This window comes from Sinocyclocheilus rhinocerous, unplaced genomic scaffold (assembly GCF_001515625.1).
Source record: "Sinocyclocheilus rhinocerous isolate Xijiao unplaced genomic scaffold, SAMN03320098_v1.1 scaffold5830, whole genome shotgun sequence".
NCBI lineage: Eukaryota > Metazoa > Chordata > Actinopteri > Cypriniformes > Cyprinidae > Sinocyclocheilus > Sinocyclocheilus rhinocerous.
Window position 1 is genome coordinate 5848 of NW_015646400.1, and position 6253 is coordinate 12100.

The 6253-nt window shown below is 32.9% G+C and overlaps 1 pseudogene; it reads right to left on the reverse strand.

The window, feature by feature from the left end:
- LOC107707783 (asparagine--tRNA ligase, cytoplasmic-like) overlaps positions 1–4783 on the reverse strand; it is a 9990-nt pseudogene extending 5207 nt beyond the window's left edge.
- Positions 4784–6253: the final 1470 nt, after the last annotated feature.

The following is a 6253-nucleotide window of genomic DNA, read 5'->3' on the forward strand; positions in this document are numbered from 1 at the left end:
ATTTTTTTTTTTTTTATTAGAGCATCACCCAACCTTAATCCTATATATTTTTTGCTTTTATTTTCATTTATTTATTTTTTAATTAGGGCATTGCCCAGCCTTAATCCTATACAATTTCTTCTTTTATTTAATTTAATTTTATAATTCAGGGATCTCCCAGCCCTAATCCCATATAATTTTTGCTTTTATTTTTATTTATTTTTTATTATAGCACTGTCCAACCTTAATCCTACATCATTTTTGTTTTCATTTTTATTTATTTAATTTTTTTAATTAAGGCATCGCAGAGCCCTAATCCGACATCATTTTTGCTTTCATTTCTATTGGTTCATTGATTGATTTATTGTAAGCAGGGCATCACCCAGCCTTAATCCTATATAATTTTTGCCATTGATGACTGTGTAAAATATGAACACTCAGTACCAGTTTGTCCGTAAGAACACACTGCAGGAAACCGGTTCCGTCACGCAGCACAATAAACAGGAGGTTCTTTCCTGAGAAAACATGAGCACACACATTTAAAACAAATGATGTTTTATATCTTCACTGAAACTAAGCTTTATGAATGCATGTTGCTGTAGCCGTCCAATAAGACTGCGGAGAATTCTGGATGCTGGTTTCAGGCTTGTTCTGTAGAAGAAAAACCGAAATCTGCTCACCTTGTCTGCGTAACCGATGGACCCAACCGAACACCTTCGCCCTCTGCTCTCGGAGCGCCTCCAGCTGATCGATCTTCACCTGAGCGTGACAGAAAATACCAGAAAAACTGACTTTACGATTAAGAGGAACACTTTCACTTTCATATCAGCTTAATTAACATGAAACTCATTTCATGATGGTTCAAGACCATAAATAACCCATTTAAAAGGAAAATAATAGCCATGTAAACCTTTAAATCAGACTAATTTGTGACCCTGGAGCACAAAACCAGTCATAAGGACCAATTTTTTCGAAATTGAGATTTATGCATCATCTGAAAGCTGAATAAATAATCTTTCCATTGATGTATGGTTTGTTAGGATAGGACAATATTTGGCCGAGATACAACTATTTGAAAATCTGGAATCTGAGGGTGCAAAAAAATCTAAATATTGAGAAAATCATCTTTAAAGTTGTCCAAATTAAGTTCTTAGCAATGCATATTACTAATCAAAAATTAGGTTTTGATATATTTACGGTAGGAAATTTACAAAATATCTTCATGGAACATGATCTTTATTTAATATTTATTTAATATGGCATAAAATAAAAATTGATCATTTTGACCCATGCAATGTATTGTTGGCTATTGCTACAAATATACCCCAGCGACTTAAGACTGCTTTTGTGCTGCAGGCTCATGCTCAAATCCTGCATGTGCCGTGGCGCGGATGTTTATTTACGTTTTATGAATGCAATGAATAATGCATTGCGCAAATCAGAATAGATGTAATGCACGTTAACTGTTAATTTAATAGTTTTGCCGAATTGCTTTGCTCCTTTTCTCTAAGTCGCTTTGGATAAAAGCATCTGCTGAACGCATAAAAACACTCACAGCTTTGGGTTCAGGAAGGCTGGGGTCATTCTCGATGACGATCTTTTTAGCTTCTTCCAGATTCTTCTCTCTGTGTTCAGCATCTTCAGCCTGTCGTGAGATCAGACAGACGGGTTAAAACAGACATACAGGCCCGTGACGAGGACGGGAATTATGGGTCTATAGAGGATCCACATACCTCCTTCTTGTCTTTGCTCTCGTTCTTCATTTGCTCTCGATTGAAGAGCTTCTTTGTGTTCTTCATCTGAGTCTTTGAGATGACGGCCCAACGCTAACAACACAAACACACCATAACGGTCAAACAAAGGGTTAAACTATTCATGGGATACACTACAGGTAAATGACAAGTTATTATTAAACGCCTTAAAACATGATCTTATGCCAAATATGCATATTAAAAATAATGAAATAGTCACATTTTATATGCACCATGCAAACAAAAATGGACATTTGTGACTGGTTTTTTTTTTCAGAACAGATTATATATTTAATAGACACTTTCATAAATTTCAAAATAATATCTATAGACTGGGTATATTATTTGTTGCACGTCTGCACAGATTTGTCCATAAGAAGTAAATACTAAATAAACCCTTAACGTGTATTTAATGGAAGCTGAGATATCAGAGAGCTATTAAATTTATACATAATATTTCATGTTAAATTTACAGCTATTAAATTTAGGCCATGTAAATTCATATATATTATTTATAATTATAACAGTTCTTTTAGTTAACTAAAACTAAAAGCATACAAAATTGTTGTTACTTGAAAGAAAAATGACCATTAACTGTAATAACATGTGTATTTAATGGAAGCTGAGATATCTGAGAGCTATTAAATTTATACATAATATTTCATTTTAAATTTACAGCTATTAAATTTAGGCCATGTAAATTCATATATATTATTTATAATTATAACAGTTCTTTTAGTTAACTAAAACTAAAAGCATACAAAATTGTTGTTACTTGAAAGAAAAATGACCATTAACTGTAATAACATAAAATATAAAAAATGTATATTATACTTATATTATTTCAGCTTGCTGCCATGGCAACATTTCCCAATTTAATTTAATTTAACTTGATGTACTGAAACAAATAAAACTATATTTACAAACAAAAAAAAACACAACAAAATTTAAAAAATGTAAAAATTAAATTACTGATAAAACTAACTTTGATTTCAAAATATGAATGGACTATATATAATAGCATATATAGCAGTGCATACAAAAAAATACAAATTCTAAAAATACTTTTAAAATAGTACTTATCACATTTACATTACATTTAGCAGAGGCTTTTATCCAAAGCTACTTACAAATGAGGACAATAAATAAAAGCAATCAAAATCAACAAAAGAGCAATAATATACAAGTGCTATAACAAGTCTCAGTCACTAACATACATAGTCATAACTTATCAGTTACTATATGTATTATATTTATGTATTTTTTTAATGTATTTTATGTTTTTTTTTTTTATTGGTTTCAATTAAGGTTTCATTTTTAAAATACGTTTAGAGTCACTTTTTGTCAAATAACTTTGTAACACTTTTTGCTGTCCAGAGTGTATGTTTACATCAGGAAGCAATCTTTGGAATCAATATGATTATTCTTGTTACTGTTAGTTAGTGTAACACCTCTCCTTCCTTCTGCGAGTCCACATAGATCACCGGAAAAGGTTTCTTTCCAACTAACAACAGGGCCTGAAAAGATTACAGAGAACACTGAGGAAACAGGAACGATAAATGAAATATGAAATATGGAAATGATCTGAATCCGCCGGGATGAGGCACCTTGAGCGGTGTTTTAAAGGGCTTCTGCTCTGATCCGTCTCCATCCACATCACTGCCCTGTTTATCCGACACGTACAGCTCTTCTGCGGGAGCAAGCGATAGCAGCGTCTGTTTAGTGCGCTGAAACGCTTCTTTAACCAGTCTGATTCATTTGATCTAAACTAAAGTGTTTATTCACGGAAATGCGAAGCAGTTATATTAAACTTGCTAGCAACATGCTAATCACACTAACAATGTGCTAGCAACATGCTAATCATGTTAGAAGCATGCTAGCAACATGTTACCGACATGCTAATCATGTTAGAAACATGTTAGCAACATGCTAATCATGCCAGAAACTTGGTAGCAACATGCTAACAATATGCTAATCATGCTAGAAACATGCTAACAGCATGCTAATCATATCAGAAACATGATTAGCAATATGCTAATCATATCAGAAACATGATTAGCAACATGTTACCAACATGATAATCATGTCAGAAACTTGCTAGCAACATGCTTACAATATGATAATCATGTTAACATCATGTTACCTACATGCTAATCATGCTAGCAACATGCTAATCATGTTAGAAACATTTTAACAACATGCTAATCCTGCCAGAAACTTGGTAGCAACATGTTAATCACGCTACCAATATGCTAATCATGCTAGAGACATGCTAGCAACATGTTAACTACATGCTAATAACATGCTAAGCATGTTAGAAACATGCTAGTAACATGCTAATCATGCTAACAACATGTTAATCATGCTAACAATGTGCTAATCATGCTAGCAACATGGTAACAACATGGTAATAACATGCTAATAACATGATAATCATGCTAACAACATGTCAATCATGTTAAAAACATGCTAATCATGCCAAAAGCATGAATCTATCTATCTATATTTTAAACTTTACAATCTGTTTCAAACTTTTCAAGCTTTTACAACTGCTTCAAATTTTCAGGCTAGACTTTCTAAAGCCAACCTAAAGTTTGTCTTGATTAACTTTTTTATCTAGTTATTAAATATGAGAGTATCGATGAGATATTGATCAGCACATTCTGATGCAACCCTCTGCAGAGATTGTGTAAATGTAACCACTGGAGGAGTATAATTATGTAAATGAGTACAATAGAATGCTAATCAATATTATGTAGTACAGTAATACATATCAGGGTGTTTATGTAGTATATCGATCTATATAAATACACCATTGGTACAATACTACACATAAGTATAATAATACAGATAAATGAAGTATGTGTCGCGTACTGCAGTATGTATAAGTGTAGTATGTGTAGTATAGAGCAGTATGGAGTAATAACAGGACAGCACGATCTGACGCAACCCTGCAGCATCGTCTTCATCACCATCATCATCATCAAACTCACTGATCGACATCCGAGCGACGACCTCGTCCGCCATACCCGCAGGTGAGTAGAGTCCGGTTCGGTTCGGTTCGGGAGGTGTTTTCAGGTAAATGCTCCGTTAATCGGTTCCTGTCACCGCACGCATGCGCAGGAGGAGAGCCGTTCTGCGCTGTCGCTTCGGCCGGGGATTGGCCCGTTCGCGAGATGACGCTTTTTCGGGAAAGCTGATTGGTTGGGGTGAGGCGAGGGGGCGGGAGTTTGAATAGAAGCGAGTCGAGTTAGTCACTTTTTTTTATTTTATTTTTTTTATTTTTGAAGAAATGATTGAACATTACAATAAATTTTAACAATTAAGTCCACACACACAAGAAAGAAGAACAAATTTAATCTGTAAGACAACATTTAAGAGAAGAGAGAAAGAAGAAGAAGAAAAAAAAGTAATAATAAAAAAAAAACATACATATAAACAATAGTTCAAATTATCTTCCTTCTTCCTTAAGACAAAATCAAGGACTACAGTGAGGGAACTATACAAGAAAACAATTCCTTTGGCCCGTTCGCGAGATGACGCTTTTTCGGGAAAGCTGATTGGTTGGGGCGAGGCGAGGGGGCGGGAGGTTGAATAGAAGCGAGTCGAGTTAGTCACTTTTTTTTATTTTATTTTTTATTTTTTTGAAGAAATGATTGAACATTACAATAAATGTTAACAATTAAGTCCACACACACAAGAAAGAAGAACAAATTTAATCTGTAAGACAACATTTAAGAGAAGAGAGAAAGAAGAAGAAGAAAAAAAAGTAATAATAAAAAAAAAAAACATATAAACAATAGTTCAAATTATCTTCCTTCTTCCTTAAGACAAAATCAAGGACTACAGTGAGGGAACTATACAAGAAAACAATTCCTCCATGAAATCTAACAGTATGTCATTCTTTTTGTGATTAATTTGCAGTAGAGACTCTTTCAAAGATTCCATTTCTAATAAAAATTTATTACATTTTAGTATGCATTTCGCAAAATTTTGATTATGAATGACGTCGGTCAGTCACTAACCCTGTGTTTAAGTAACATTTCTTCATTGCTTATATACGAAAATATTCTGGACTGAAATGGAACATTTAATTAAGAAGAAATTGAGCATTGCTTTATAGCTGAGTGGTTCTGACATATTAATATACTTTAATGTGCATGATATTGATCAAGATAAAGCATATCTTGCACAACTGTTAAAATACATGGGAACGTTTCATATTCATAAAATGAAATGGTCAGACTCCAAACCAATTTTTTCTCACTTTAAAAATGCTTTATTGTAATGCTTTATAAAACTGCACAATTAAAAAGGCCATTAGAGCATATAACATTGTATGTACATATGACATTGAATTTTTCCTTTGAATATTATTTATATATATATATATATATATATATATATATATACACTGATATATTGCATTTTTGTTTTGTTTTGTTGTTTTTTTCTGTTTTGCAACGGATAATTCTCATTGTATTGTTCTTGGTTATGGCATAAATAATAATACAAAAAATGCA